This window comes from Chaetura pelagica, unplaced genomic scaffold (assembly GCF_000747805.2).
Source record: "Chaetura pelagica isolate M959 unplaced genomic scaffold, ChaPel_1.0 scaffold488, whole genome shotgun sequence".
In the NCBI taxonomy this organism is placed as follows: domain Eukaryota; kingdom Metazoa; phylum Chordata; class Aves; order Apodiformes; family Apodidae; genus Chaetura; species Chaetura pelagica.
This window is the reverse complement of record NW_009954235.1, coordinates 579,523-595,534: the sequence shown is the minus strand read 5'-3', so window position 1 is coordinate 595,534 and position 16,012 is coordinate 579,523. Positions and strand designations below refer to the sequence as shown.

Sequence of the window (16,012 nt, the reverse complement as noted above, 5' to 3'; positions counted from 1 at the left end):
ACCCCCGGGGCGGTGACAGGCAGGGCCACTGCCCTCCCCCCCCCAGGGCCAGGGGGCCAGGCCAACGAGGGGACAGTGCTGCAGCCATCAAGGGGGAAGGGGAAAAAAGGAGTGTAAACGGCAGGAAAATCCCCAGGGTGAAGGGCTTGACCCAGGCGGGGCTTCTCCAGAGCACAGTGGGGTGAGGAGCACCCCATGTGTCCCTCCAGATGGTCCCTCCCCACGTCCCACCTTTGCAGGGGCCCTTTCCCTGAGGATCTCAGGATGCCTCTGCACACAGCTGGTGGAGCACAGAGCACACCCACGTTTCTGGGTACCAGGTGAGCTGTGGGGTCTGCCCCCACCTCTCTGGCCAAGGGCTGGCCTGCCCCACGGACCCACCCCTCCTCACAGCAGTGCCAAGGGTTGGTTTGGATGGAACATTCCCCTTTTTGGGGAACGGAGCTAATGAGGCAGCTCCAGTCCCCCCCAGGCTGCAGCATCTTCCCTCCTCTGGAGCCAGACCCTGCCCCAGCCCAGCCAGCTTCCTGGCACTCATCCTGAGGTTAAGAAACACATCCCTGGAATTAGCAAAGGCTTGTGTGATGCCAGGGCAGCAGCCACAGCTCCCCTGGAGCTGGGAATGCCGGGGCGGGTGCTGGAGCATCAGTGCAGGAACGTGTCCCACCTCCCCATGGCAAGTGACAAAAGGACAAAGAAAAATGAGCAGGGAGTCAGGGGGGAATATAAAATCATTAACCAAACTGCTCCTACAGTGGGAGGAATGTCGATACGGACGCTGAACTAATGGGCCAGTCTCCTCCAAAATTTTATTATCTCCCAAGTTTTAAATAATGCATGGCATTCAGATGGCTGGTGTCCCTCCTGACATTAATCTCTGATCCTCCAATTTGGCACAAGGCAAGTGGTAAATCAGAGATACTGACCCTTGTCTACACGTTTTGCAGGTAGTAATTGATCAAAGATTTATTTATTAGCCAAGCCATGATTGATTTATAGGAGTTTTGCTTGATGGAGTTAATTACAAACAGTAAGTTCCTGTCTGGGCTGCCTGGGAAGCGCAGCAGCCAGGTCCTGCTGCTGCCATTCAGGGGGTGATAACACCAGCAGAGATAAGATACCAGCTTGAGCCTGGGTCACCCCAAGGTTTGGGGTTACCTGCAGCAGATAAAATAGTTATCACCATCAATAATCAACCTGACGTGGAGCAGGGAGGTTCAGTGGAGGCAGAATTAAAGCGTGACTTCCTTGGGATGGGCTGGGTCAAGGCTCTGGTTTCCAACAGCAGGAGGAGGTGGTTAAAGGGTGACTTATTCATGGTGCTGCAAAAGGAAGAAACACCTCAGTGAGGTTACTCTGCAGGAAAAATCTGTCCCCAGCTCTCCTGAGTGTTGTTTTCAGCCCAGGAAGCTGGTTGAGAAGCCAGCACAGGCAGGCATGTCCAGCAGCAGCGTGTCCCTCAGCTCCCTCCAGACCCCACCAGGCCAGTGCCCAGCAAGGGCAGGGCCTGTCCCAGGCAGCTTTGGGTCTCCTCACCCACTTCTGGGCCACCCGGGTTTCCAGGGGGTGTCCTTGTGTCCTGGCCCAGAGGGGAGTCCCACTGGGACTGGGGCACCATCCCAGGGGCCACCAGCCAGGAGGATGCTCCCACACCAGCCCTGGGCAGGCTCCCTTCCTGGGAAAGGGAGGCAGAAGGTGAACTCAGAGGGACCACCTTGTTCCCGAGCCAATGCACATCTGAAATATTCATTTGGGGCTGGGATTTTCATGATCTTCTGGGAGCCAGGCACTTAACCCGAGTGAAACGCTGGCAGCTTTGACATCTAAAAGCTCTTCTGAAAATCCTAGTCTTAATTGTTTGGATTTTTTTTTTATTCCCCCACCCCCCACCCCCACCTCCCAGCTGCAGTTCAGGCTTCCAGGTTTTTCCAAACAAGTTTATCCATCCTTAATTACCAGTAAGAAAGTGACCCCGCTCCAGCCCTGCCGCCGCGCTCCTCTGGGCTGACAGACAAGTGCCAGCCCGGCGAGAGCTACTAATTAGGAATTGATAAATCTAAGTGTGCTGCCTTCCCCGAGCAGCCTCCTGCCTGATGACAGTAATTAATTGCCCATTGATCCTCCCAGGTTGACGGGCAGTTGGCCGAGGTGCTCCGAGCTGGAGGTGGGCGCTGCCGGAGGGGATGGCCGGGGGGTCACGGCGTCGGAGCCCCACGGAGGGGCTGGGGCACCAGCCCTGCCTGCCCTGCCTGCTGGGGCTGCCTGGAAATGGCCTTCACCAGAGAGTGTGGGCAAGGTAAGGACACCAAGGACCAGCCAGAGGAGACCCAGGACCAGCGCTGGGTCTGAGGGAGCTGGGGGTGTCCAGGCTGGAGCAAAGGAGGCTGAGGGGAGACCTTCTGGCTCTGCAGCTGCCTGAGAGGAGGTTGGAGCCAGGGGGGTCGGGCTCTGCTCCCCAGGAACAAGGGATGGGACAAGAGGAAATGGGCTGCAGTGGTGCCAGGGGAGGCTGGGATGGGATGTTGGGCAGCATTTCTTGCTGGCCAGGGTTGTCAGGCCCTGGCCCAGGCTGCCCAGGGCAGGGCTGGAGTCCCCATCCCTGGAGGGGTTTCCAAGCCGTGTAGATGTGGTGCTGAGGGACATGGGGCAGGGGTGGCCTTGGCAGGGCTGGGTCAAAATGGTTGGACTGGATGACCTTAAAAGTCTTCTCCAACCAAAATGTTTCAGTACTTCTATGATCCCCTTGCAGAATGTCCAAGGGGGCTCCCACAGCTCGGTCACTCAGCCCATCACAAACAACAGGTGTCACCTTCCAGCTGAATCTGAGCACTGGGCTTCATTCTTCACCTTCCCCCTAGTCCTTCATCACTGCACGTATTGAAACAATGAGAAATTCAAACCATGCCAAGCTTGAAGAGAGATACTGGGAAGGATGAAAAAGGCCCTGGCCCGGCAGATGTTGATGCAAAGGCTGTTCTTGGTACATGTGAGCAGCCCCAGCAAGTCCTGGTGTTCTTGTGGGCTCTGGACCTGCCACGACGAGAGGGAGGATGTGGGCAGAGGAGCTGTTCCTGTGCCTGCTGCAGGCTGGGGGCCTCTGCCTTCAGCAACAGCAAAAATAGGCCTAAAATACTGGCCTGAAAATAGGTTCATGTTTTGTCAAAACCCAAACACAATTTTTCCAGGAGGAAAAACAATCAAACCACTTTTAAAAAACACAAACACACCCAAACAACAGCATAACTAGATCATTAAATTCCATCTCCCAAGGCAAAACCTTGGATGTCAAGTGTCAGTCCTGAGGATTTTTTGGATGCTCATTATCACCCTATAAACTCCCTGTGAGAGGGGCTGTTTCCTGCCCAGGAGGTGGGTTTGTCGTGGAAAAGCTGAGCCAGGAGTTGGGAAACCATCCCAGCATGTGGCTTCTGGGGACTCTGTCATGCTGGGGGCTGGCTTAGCTGGGCAATGGCTCTGGAGTGTGCACAGTCCTTTCCAGAAGGACTTTGTCCTTCCACCCTGGCCCCAGCACCCCTCACCACAGCTGCACCACTCAGGGGCTTCACCTTGGGACCACCCGAAATGTGCCCCAGGCCTGGGTCCATCTCCTCCTGCAGCTCTTGGGGGATGTCACTTCGCTCTGGTTTTTATTACTTGTCTACCTCTTTTTTTCCCCCGTTTTGGGTCAGGCTCCCCAGCTCCGAGCTGTTTGATGACACCCTAGGGAGCCTTTTGTTCTGAATAGGTGAAGAATTGTACCCACAAAAAGAGCTCCCCCTCCGATCAATGCCCTCTAACAACTTTATTGATTAGCTGCAGCAACATTTTTCATTTATTAATTATGAAGAAGATGTTCCAGTGATTTCTGAAAGTTACCTGTCGTGTCTCCCCCCTGCAGCCCTGATGGCCCAGCCAGGGTGGCTGTGGAGCTGCAGGCAGGCTCTGCAGGGATGGACACCCCTCCAGCACACAGACCTGCTCCGTGGGACCACAGCATCCTCATCCCCTGAGAACAACAACGGCTTCAGGTGCTTCTCAGCCTGGTGTGAGTTTATTTCATGGCTAGCAGGATGAGGGAGGGGATTGTCCCCCTCTCCTTTGCTCTGGTGTCATGCCCCCTGAAGTTGTGGGTCTAGTTCTGATGTCTCCAACACAAGAAGGACATGGAGCTGTTGGGGCAAGTCCAGAGGAGACCACAGAGATGATCCAAGGGCTGGAGCAGCTCTGCTCTGGAGACAGGCTGGGAGAGCTGACTGGAGACAGGCTGAGAGGAAGGACTTTTGACAAGAGCATGAAGTGACAGGATGAGAGGGGAAAGTTTCAAGCTGAAGGAGGGGAGATGAAGATGAGGTCTGAGGAAGAAATTCCTTGCTGTGAGGGTGCCCAGGTTGCCCAGAGAAGCTGTGGCTGCCCTGCCTTGGGGTGGTGTCTCCCCAGTTGTCTCTTTGGCCCAAGTCCTCTACACCCCAGACAAACAGGATGTCTCCATCATGTTGTTGTTAGGATTTACTGATACCAAGGATGACAACTCCCCATGCAAGGTCAGGATGTCATTTCCACACAGGGAAGGGAGGCCCCCAACTGAGTGATTCCCCCCCATCCTTTGCTGCAGGTCCTTGTCAAGCTCCATAGAACAGAACAGTTTGGGTTAGATCAAGCTGGATGAAGCATTGTGCCCAGCTCCAGCCTGGCAAGGAGCTTCTCTGACCAGGGGGGAACACACAGGCCCCCCCCAAACCTCAGCATCACCCCACAAAACCCATCCCCAACATCTCCAGGGCTTGAGGGCTTTCAGAAACCATGCTCACTCCTTAAATTGAGAAAAGGATCAATGGAGGGCAAGGAAGCCCTGGAGCCAGCTGGAAGGAGGAGTGAGGAAGGAAAAGGAAGGTCAGAAAGGGGGTAATTAAGGAAATGCAGCAAAGAGAAGTTATACAAGAGAGGATTAGAAATGTACAATCCGTGTCAGTACCTGGGAACATAAATCACACAGAGCTGGAAGGAGATTGCCCAGTGCTGAAGGAAACCGAGGGGTGATAGTGGACTGATTATGAGTTTGAAATATGGCATGTTGGCAAAAAAATCTGCCATGATTTATCTTCTGTCAGCAGCTACCCCAGGAAGGTGGCAGGCCTTCCCCACACGGCTCTTCCGAGACTCAGACTCCAGCGCCGCATTGATTTCTGACTCCACCAGTCTGTGCTCAGCTGAAGGTGGTAACAAATAACACAGAAAAGAGGAGGAAAAATTAGGAAATCAAAAAGGAGATTACAGTCTTGGGAAAACAAAGGTATCGAGCTCTCCCCCACGCACAGGGGATGGAGCAGAGGCAGAGATTTGGGGACTGGTTTGCAAATGACATCCCCACAAACAGACGTAACCCAGGTGATTACCTAAAAGGAGCATTTGCCATGAGTATAGAAAGGCTTAATAACTCCATTTTGCAGTCCTACCCAATCCCTCTCGTGACTGCCAGTCCAGAGGGAAGTCCAAGGTACAAATCTATACTTTTTGCAAATATCTACACCTAAAAATAAAAGCAGAGGTTAACATGAAGGCGGAATGAACACGTCCTGTGTGGTAATTGCCAACCTGAGGCACAAGCCAGCTCTGCTGGCAGCTCCTCAGCATGGCCTGGGGGCTGGGCTGCACAGGGGGACCTGGGGGGGCTTTAGGTGCTGCAGGGACCAGGGGAGACCAGGCAGGAGCTGGGAAAAGCTTTGCTGGCAAGAAGCATAAACCAAAAATACACAGTGGCAGGAATAAAGCTGAGAGTGGGGAAAATGGAGACACTGATCGATACCTGGAGACCTGGAACAAAAAGAGACTGGGAACAACTTTTATTCCTGACCTCCACAACCAGGGGCCTGAGCTGAAAACCTGTTTTCTCTCAGGGAAAGTGTAGGCATAGTCAAAAAATGAACCGGATTTCAATGAGGGCAGGGACTGCAAACCCTCCTGAGCCCTGCGACATGCCGGGCGTCGGTGCTGAAACGGCACAGCAGGGTGGTGTTCAGAACAGTCATTCTCATAGAACATAACATTATAGACAGAGCTCAAGTGCTCAGAGTGGTCACAGCTTGTGTGTGGTTCATCACCATGAGCCAGGGGGGTCTGTGAGGTCCTGAGCATCACCAAACATGGCAGGCAGGGGGTGGTGCTTTTCCACCTCTCCCACAGCAAGAATTGGAGGCCTCAAACAAACCCAGCAGGACAGAGCTCAAACCAGGAGGAGATGTATCTGGTGACACAGTGCAGGACTTGTAACTTGGGGTCCACCAGACCCCATGCTGGTGGCCAGCTCCAGACCTTCTGCTACAGGACCCCACAGCCTCACCAGGAGACCTGCACTGATGCTCAGCCATCCTCACTGTTCCGAAAACTCCCCACATTTCCCAGAAGATCACCCTAAATCTTCATTAGCAGCAAGGCAGCACCTTCATTTCTGTGCTGTCCTACTTCCTCACTGGCTCCATCTGGGTGACAAGGAGGTCAAGGGACCAACTCACCCAGCATCACCGGGGGCCTTGTTGGCACAGCCAGGATTAGTGCCGGGAATCCCAGGGTTCATGATCTTCCCCTGAACCAGCCCAAGAGCAGGACTCCTGCTGGAAAACAGATGGCAAGGAAAAATGATTGGAGGAGATTAATAATAATACTGATAGAAAACTAGATCGAAGGGATCAGGGCATAACAGAGGGGCTGAACAATAATGTGGTGCCTCTGCAGTAAATGAAGGGGACAGATGCTTGTTTCAGTGTGGGGATTAGAGTTTGTAGGCTAAAGAAGATAAGAAATGAAATTATTACAGCATTATGGTGCTGGTCCCCCGTGGACAAGCAGTTTTGGAAGACCCTGGTCAGTAAGAGCAGGGCTGAGGAGACAGGTCCCTGGGAAAGGCAGGGGTGAGGGGGTTTGAGTTCCTAAACCCCATCAGTGACAAGGAGCCACGACTGGCAGCGCCCGCTCCTGCTGCCTGGGGTGGTGGGGATGCTCATCCTGCTCCGTGCTGGCAGATGCAGAAGGGCAGCACAAGCCTCTGTTCTCGGGGCTCTGCTCCAACAGCTGCCCATGGGCAGCACCCAAACACCTTCTCACCTCCTGCTGCCCAGGGTTTTGTGCAAGGATTTGCCAGAAAATCTCCCAGAGCTGTGACCTGGGTCCCCAAACCCACCTGGTGACACACACTGCACCTGCCACCCCAGGTCGGGGTTGTTTCATTGCTCACTTATCAGGGTGGCTTATTCACTGAGTGATTTGGATGCTTATGCAAATAGGACAATAATGAATAAGAAGTGTGAGAGAGGTACCTTAGTCCAGTGCACACTCACTCTTTAAGGGTTCCCTGTGGCACTGGGAAAGGGTCTTTTTGCCCCAGCTTTTGAGGTAAGTTCAGCACAACATGCCCCTTTTCTTCTTTCTGTCTGGCTCTTGCACTATTTGGGCTTTGGCCTTTGGTGAAAGTCACATCATTTTAGTGGGATGGTGTGAGGATATGACTGCAGGGCAGATGCAGGAGCACCTTACCTGTCTAACTGAAGGGGGAGGGATGCCCAGAGCCCCCCAGCCCCAGCAGGAGCAGGAGATGGTCCCGGAGGAGTTGCAGCCCTGCCACAGCCTTGGGCAGGCTGCAGGGACCCCCTGCAAAGTGAGCCTCCTGGGAACACCTTTACTCTGTCCTCAGCCTTTACCCTCAGAGAGGTGCTCTGAGGAAATCCATGCTTTGGGTTTTCCACTGTTTTCCTTGCTTTTGTCACGGTCTTTGGGCACAGCAATGGCCTCAGTGGCCCCACTGCCCAGGTGGGAAGGCAGCCCCAAGCCTGGCAGCTTCCCAGGGTCCCCCTGCAGCAGTGGAGGTCTGGGGGGGGTCAGCAGTGCAGCCCCTCTTGCCTGCCATACCAGGCAGGTTGGTGCTGCCCTGGAGATCCAGAGGGACAAGTGTTTAATCCCTCTCTTGTTCTCCTCCTTGGCTCCCTGCTCATTGTTAGTCTAATTGGTACATGGAGGTTTATGATAAAGATCAAGCCCACCGGGTAATGGCAAGCACTGGAGCTGCCCGGGGTTCATTTGCTGCCGTTCCTGTGTTTATTATTGCTGGAATTAAATAGTTTCCCGTGGAGAAACGGCTCATGATGTCACCAAAAGAGGAGGAGGGAGGAGGCAATCCCAGCCCCTCCTGACCCTGCTGCCGCGGGTTTGCCGGGTGCGATGCCGAGGGCGCCGGGATGCGGGGCTGGGAGGGGGGAGAGGCAGGGGCTGCCGGGGGGAGACCCTCCTCTTCACCCACAAAGATCTAAAAGCTATTCATTTCCAGCAGCAGCTGGGAAGAAACTCATGAGAAGGAAATTGATTTCTATTTAAATGGTATGTTTTCATCACCTTTTTTCGGAGCATGAACATTCGTCTTTGAGTACCTGTGCTAATTGATTTCAAATGCAATTCAACACAATCGCTGTAGAATAATAAATCCAGGGATGAGGAAGTAAAAGGAGGCAATGGGAGTGGCTGGGAGGAGGATGAGCTGCTGTGGGGGCAGCCCCCAGCCCCCTGGCAGAGCCAGTCCCAGGCCCAGCAGGTACCTCAGCCTGTCCTGCAGGTGGAAGGGAGGCAGCCAGCCTGCAAAAGGTGGGGTCAATCCCATTAGAGGAGTCATTTGGGGATTTACAGCTAAGACGAAGGGTCCTGCTAATCCATGTAAACCCTCAGAGAGAGATTAGCAGGGTGGTGGGGGACAGGGCTCAAACCAGGCAGTGGAGCCCGAGCGGTGCATGTGCTGGGGCCAGCTGAGCATCCCTGGGTACCACAGCTCCAGGCCAGGAGAGCAGGAATTGCCAGGGCTGGGAGAGGACCTGGCTCTGCAGGAAGGCAGAGGAGATCAGATACTGCCAGCAAGAAAGTGGCTCTTCTTTTCAGGGGGGTTTTGTGCACTCCCACACACTCCCTGGCCGTGCTGCTCCGTGTCACGCTGGGTGCCAGCACTGGGGTGGGAAACACCAGGACATGAGCTGCTGCCGAGTGGCAGGAGTCAAAAGGAGCCCTCTGAGCACTGGCAGTGTGAGCTGCCCCTCTCAGGAGCACCGTTAGTCCTCGCAAGCACCTGAATTGAATTTATTGCTGGGGATATTGGCTGCAGCATCTCCCTGCGCAGGAGAAAAAGTAAATAAAATTTCCTTCAGGCACATTGATCTTCACCATGAGCCGACTGATGGTTACAGCAGAGGTCAGGAATTAAGAGGGGAGCTAGAAACAAGCCCAGGCAGCAAGGAGGGGGTAGGAAGGACTCAGGCTTGGCTGGGGCTGGTTTTGGCAGGGCCTGTTGCAAGGCTGGGCTCTGGTGTTTTTATCAGCAGCTTAGGAGGAAACCCTGGGTGAGGATGGAGTGTGTGCAAGGGTGGATCTCCTGCCACCACAGGGTCCAACACATCTCTGCATCCTGTGGAGCAAAGGACGTGCACAGGAGGGGACCACAGAGGAGAGCACTCCGGGGAGCAACGGCTCTGAAAAACACTGAGCTTTTAGGTGTTTATCCTCAAATAAATAATGGAACATGATACCCAAAAAGCTGCTGTGGGAAAAGGGGCTAATGGAAGCCCTGGCTCAATGTGAGCACGGTGGGTGAGCAGCTCCTGCAGCAGCAGGTGGCACTTGTAGGCAGCTACTGCAGTGCTGCAGCCTGTTGTGGTACTTACCTCTCCACAGGATGTTGAGACATTGGGGAGGGAACAGAAAATAACCATGAAAATCACTTGAGAGCCAAAAATACACTGCAGAAAAACCAGCTAAAAGAGCCTGACGTGTTGAGCTTGTTGAGAAAGGAGTGAAAGATGCCCTGATTTCAGAACATGGGAACTTCTGTGGGAAAAAGTGATGGAATGACAAGACATCTTTACCAGCTCTGCCAGGAAAAAGGGCCCCAAATTAAAGCCATGGAGATAAACTCCCTGAGGGGGCAGTGACCTTGGTGTACTCTGCCAGACTGGGTGCCTTTCCCCACAGCCTTCCCCACAGGCACAGTCTGTTGGGTATGAGGTAGAATAAATGGGTGGAATTCAAAGACTTTCCATAAAGGAGCAATCTATGAACTCCAGTGCAGCACTGTAGCATGAAAGCTCAACAGCAAAATGCATCTTAAGTTATCTCCCAATTTATGGTGCATGAGATTGACTGGTTTGACTCTCATTTAATCTGAGTCATTTCCTACATCCTTGGGAAGGGACGGATGTAGCAACTGTCCCAAACTGAGATTATCCTGCAGATGATCTGCTCTCTCACACTCCAGATGTTTGCCCACATAAGAGCTGGGCTATTGTGAAGCAGTATTGCATGGGCATCCTCTTTTCTAAAGACACTTAGTCCCTTCATTCCCATCCCTCCTGGATGGCCGTGTGGAATGGCACTGACCAGGAGCTGGGACTGTGTGGAGCTGAGGTGACAGAAGGAAGCTGATGCTTCCAGAAATTAAAAACCACTGTGAGTCAGAACAGGGACTGTCTGTAACCAGACTCTGCTCCATAAAATTATAAGTGAAATAAAGTTTTATGATGATTAGAAATAAAGGCACAGGAAAGGCTGTTGGGAAGGGCTGGACCTGCTGCCACTGCCATGGGACAGCCAGGAGCAGCGGTTCCTCATAATGAAACTTCCTGGGATCCACCTCCCAGCATGATGAAAATAGATGCATGTACTGATAATATTTACTTGAGCTGCTGACACCTCCTGCCAAAGGATTTAGCAGGCAGAACAGCCCTGTCCCCACGGGAAGGGCTGTAGGGAGCCTGGATAACCCAGCCAGCCGGACAGCCCCGAGGCTTCACCCCTGCTCCCCCCAGCCTCACCATAACAAAGAGATTTCACCACCAGTTCAGAGGTTGTGAATTTGATAAACTGTCTCGTGTTTTTTAAATGAAAAAAAATGATACTTCATCTTTCTAATGACAGAAAACTTGGAGATGGTTTACAGTAATATATGCCTCTTGTAATACATGGCTCGCAAGCTCAGGCCAGCGCCGTGTGAAGAATGGAGTCGCAGGCAAAAGGTTAATAGAGCATTGGTCCTTTTTTAATTGAAAAAATGACTGAGGGACCATGTAGCAGACCGAGCAGTAATATTATTACAGGCTGTAAGTACTGTTCCAGAGACTTACTGTTCATCTGGGAGCAGAGCAATGAGCACAGGTCTGTGTCTCCTGCCTGGGCAGGAATGTGGGCTTGTCCGCAAGCAGGTCCGGTCACCTTTGAAAATGGGGATTAGTTCATAAAGGTTTTGTCTTCCCTTGCAAACTTTGCTCGTGGCACAGCCCTGGGGGAAGGCATGTGCTGAATCCCTGGCAGAATCGATTCCTCCCAATGACACCTTGGTAGCATGGCACCTTGCCAGGTGAGGCTGAGCACACACCTGCAGGTGACACGTGTGTACGGCCACGCTGCACGGGCTGGACCTGCGACCCAAGGTTTCTTCTCCAGTGGTGGGGTCCCTCCCTTCTGCAGGAGCTGCAGAAGTGGCCACGGGAGCCATGGGGACTCAGTGGTCCCCCTCGAAGAAAGCCTGGAGACCCCCTGCCCACATCAGCGGGGACACCTGCAGCGTTGCCTGGCACATGGAGCAGAGACTCCTGCCATTCCAGCAGCACCCCTAGGAAGGCTGTTTGCAGCAGCCCCAGCTCCCACCCGGGGCTCGCTGTGCTGACTTATTCAGCCTGGGGCTGAATGGCAGCGAGGGATTTGGCATGGGGGGGGGGGTGCCATGGCCCAGGTCTGCTCAGTGGCACCGCCCCCAGAACAAGTCCTTACAAACCCCCATCCCCTCACTGCTGGGGTGACAGCCTGGTCACAGACCCCGCACTCTGTCCCTGGACAGCCCCGGGAGGATGTTGCACTTGGTACCATTGGTGACTCTTGGCTGGCAATGGCTGGGGAAGGCTGTGCAGGGCCCTGCATTAGCAGAGCCCCCTCCATGCTGCACCCCCGGGTGATGGAGCCCCCGGGGCAGCCCCGACGGGAGGAGGTCTCACCGACACCCTCCTTGGCGCTGCATCTTCCTCCCCCGCGGAGCTCCAGCTACTCCCGTCCATCTCCTCCTTTCAAAGTCATCTTCATTCTGCAATCTCCCCTCGCCCCAAAAAAGACGGAATAACAGAAAATTACAAAAGCAATCGATGCATTTCCTTCCCGTCGGAGGGCGGGAGAGGGGCAGGAGCGCGGGGAGCGGAGCCGGTGCGGGCGGCCCCGCTCAGCACGTGTTCCCGCATCCCTGCCCGCGCTCCCGGGGCTATCGATTCCTGCCCGGGAAGTGCTGCGCTTCCCCTGACCTCCCGCTCACCCTGCCAGAGCCTGAGCACACAGCCTGAGACCGAAATCCCGGGTTCTCCCTGCAGAAGGCCGGGCTGGCACAGCCGGGACAGCGGCTCCTGCGCCCGGGGCTGCCGGTGCCGCCCAGAGCTGCTCCAGCTTCCCCTCTTCCCGTTATTCCATCAGTTCAGTGACATTTCTGCGTTGTATTTCCACGCCCGTGCAAGATAAATGGTCGATCCTGTGAAAAGAAAAAGCGTCTTTTCCTTTAAACCAGCAGGGAAGCAAACAAACAACAAACGTTAGAAAACGAGCGCGTTTCTCACACAGCGGCTCCCACCTGCAGCACGGGGACAAAACCTGACTGTCCCTGGGCCTGGAAGAGCCTCGTCGCATCCCAGCCCCACCACACGGCGTGGGAATGTCCCTGCGGGGGCAGGAGGGCCCATCCTGTGGGATAGCAGGGCGAGGGGGAGCGGGAGGCAGAGCCCAGCCCTGCCCGGGCCCCACACGCGGGGAGCTGGGGCCCTGCTGCACCCCACAGAACGGGTTCAGCAAGTGTGTGAAACCACCGAGGGGGAGGACAGGCCCTGGCCCAGGCTTTGGCACCCTGTGGCAGATGCCAGTGGGCAAGCAGGACCTCCAACCCGGCAGCACAGCCCAGGGCAGGTGCCCTGGTGCAGGGTCAGCAGCACGGAAGCCACGTCCCAGCAGCACCACATTCCCAGCCCCAGCCCGGTCACCCTCACACTCAGTTCACCCTCCAAGATGTCACTATTGCACCCCGTGCCACAGCTGACAGCAACTAGGGGTTTAGGTGTCATGCAGCAAGGGTTTCATGGTCGGAGACGTGGGGCCTAATGGTGTTGGTGTCACAGGAGTGAGCAGGACAGAGGTGTCCCTGGAGCCCCTGCCTCACAGCCACCTCTCCTGCTAACAGGTCATTTTACAAAAATGGTTACATGAATCAGATTCAAACCAGGGCTGTTTTGTTGGGTTTTTTTCATCTGATCAATAGCTCTGAAAGAAACAATGCCAAATATCATGAGTTATTGTGCAGCACTGATGACTGTCAGGACAATGGGAACAGCAAAGACAAATACACACCTTTTCCTCCCTTATTACTTTAAGCCTTTTATTATCATTATTATGGGTGATTAAAAATCCCATTAATCAGATGCTAACCAGATTAAGCCCTATGAATTAATTTTCTGGAAATAACTAAGACAAACATTCTGTGCAGATCTCATTTAATGAAATAGAAGCTGTTTATCTGCAAAATTAGGGCTTGTGTCTATCTGAGCTTCAGCTGGAAAAACCCACAGTGGTGCGGGCACGACGGGCACAGCCTGGAGACACCACCAATTTTTTACCCTTTCTAAGTAAAAGAAAGATCTGGCTCTAAGTAATTTGTGATTCATTACACAAAGAGCTCATTAGCTAGGACTAGAAAATAAAATCATGGTCATTTAAGACATAATTCCTTGATGCAGCATTTTCAAACAGGATGCTGTGTGTCAAACAGGAGCTGTGTCCCACAGGACCTGGGATGGGAGCCCACCCTGCCCTGCTGCCCACCCTTAGGGCACCCAGACCCCCCAGGGCACCCAGACATCCCAGTGCTTGTTTGCCACTGCTTTGCACCCCACACAAGGGTGTTTAAGCTGCTGGTCCTGCGACAGTGGTAAAATCCTCTACCTGAATTATCCCCATCCCTGGTGTGACAAACAATCCCAATTTCCAAGGCATTTCTCTGCTTCCTTTTGAGTTAAAGAGCTGAAGGAGCTTTTACTTCCAGTATCTGACTGTTAGAGCATCATCAGAGACAAGTGGACCTTCTGTTTCCATTCATTTATAGCCCTCTCTAGAAATTGCCTATTGAATTACTATTTCTTGTGCCTGCTTAAATAAATAGGCGTATTCGTTATTGCTGTTGAAAGTTCCATGTTTGGCCTTTTCAAGTCATTTGATTAGGAAGTAGAGAGAATATTTTAGCAGCAAAGAAAGCCCTGACAATCAGCCCTACTAGGAATAATTCAATTGTCTTAGCCAAGAAGGGCAAGGGTCCTCCTAGGAGGTCAAAGCTCCCTTAGCACAATTAGGACTGTAATTAATGAAATTGGTTGAGGTTCTACTGGCAGAGCTCTCAGAGGGGGGACATGAGCTCCCTGTGCCTGGGCGGTGGGCTGGCAGAACCCTGCAGACCCCCTGCTCCCCCCAAACCCAGATGGACCCCACCATAGATGCCATTTACTCTGGAGCTCTTTGGGCCCTTCATGAGCCAAGTTGGCCTCTTCAGCAGCTTTGCAGCACAACTCCTGGCATGTCGTGCTGTTCAGACATGCTGTCTGCAATTAATATTGCATAACAGCATCATGCTTCCTAAATTATGTATTTCACCTTCTCAGCATTGGGTGTTCTTCTATAGGATTAATTATTTTCCATCATTCCACCTTTAGCAACAGTCCTTTTAATTAAGGGGGCCAAGTTCTGCTCTCACTTCTGCCTGGTGGATCCTAAGGAAATCAGTGGAGCTGATGGTCCCTCTTGGGTCAATTAGTGTGGAAAATTCAACCAGGACCTCATCTCCAACTCCTGACTGAATGTCACTGGTTAAGCTCCTGCAGAAACCCCCCTTGGAGGGGCTGTTCTATCTGGGGTCCAAACCCCCCTCAGTCCCCCAGAGCTGCCCTGGACCACCGAGAGGGGGGACGGACCTGACCTGGAATGCTGGGATGAATCCCTGTCTCTGCAGAAGCCCACAGCAGCCCTGCCATCATGCTGGATCTTGTGGCTTTGCTTTTGGGGATTAAAAATGATTGCAGAAGTTGGCAGTGAGACTTGGAAGTCAGTCTCTCCCCCTTCCCCTTCTTCCCTGTCCGTGGGAGCTGTTGGCCACAATCCCTGGAGCTGGGCACCCCCCAGCTTGTCCCTCCTGCCCCTGCCCTGCTGCTCAGCACCTCCAAGCCCCCTTTCCACCTCTGGCAGCCAAAGAGCTGTTCCCCAGCTCTTCCTCCTTGCTTGCATTTCCTGACAGCAGCCCCCACACCCCGGCAGTGGAGGCTCCAAGAAGTGGATCCACATGCAATATTCATGGCTGACTTCATAACTGTTACAGATCCATCAGGCCTGGCAGCAGGAACACAGGCTCCTGGTCTAGTGGGACGTGTCCCTCACCATGCTGGGGGTTGGGACTGGATGAGCTTTAGGGTCCCTTCCATTGGAAGGTGCATCTGAACCACAGGAGCTCAACCAGGCCTTAATTCCCTGGCTCTGGGAAAGGATTGTTTACCAGCCTCCTCAATGTCCGGCCATTACCACCACCCTGCAGCTCCAAAACCAATCTCATCCCCCAGGATTAATTTTTTAAAAGTCGTTCCGAAGCCTGGGATAATCAGCCCGTAGGAAAAGGCAGAGATTTGGCAGTTTTTTCAGTGCAGAGGATTAGGTCTAAATACAATAATCTGCAGGCCACCCGGCAGCGCCCCGCGCTGGGCCAGCCCTCCCAGCAGGCTTGGTCATGGAAGAGCTGTGTGTCCTTGGTGAGGGCAGTCCCATCCCTGAGGGCAGCAGCCATGTGCCAGCACACGGGGCCTCCCCTGGGAACAGCATCCACAGCAGTGGCTGGGGTGAGTGGCAGAGACATAAACTGCTGCTGTGCAGTGCATCCCTGCAGTGCCATGTCTCCCTGCAGTGCCATGTGTCCCTGCAGTGCCATGTGTCC

General features: G+C 53.6%; 1 protein-coding gene across 1 annotated transcript in view; it reads left to right on the top strand.

The window, feature by feature from the left end:
- Positions 1–16,012, top strand: part of ST8SIA3 (ST8 alpha-N-acetyl-neuraminide alpha-2,8-sialyltransferase 3) — a 48,932-nt gene that overhangs the window by 16,537 nt on the left and 16,383 nt on the right. The window lies entirely within an intron of this gene.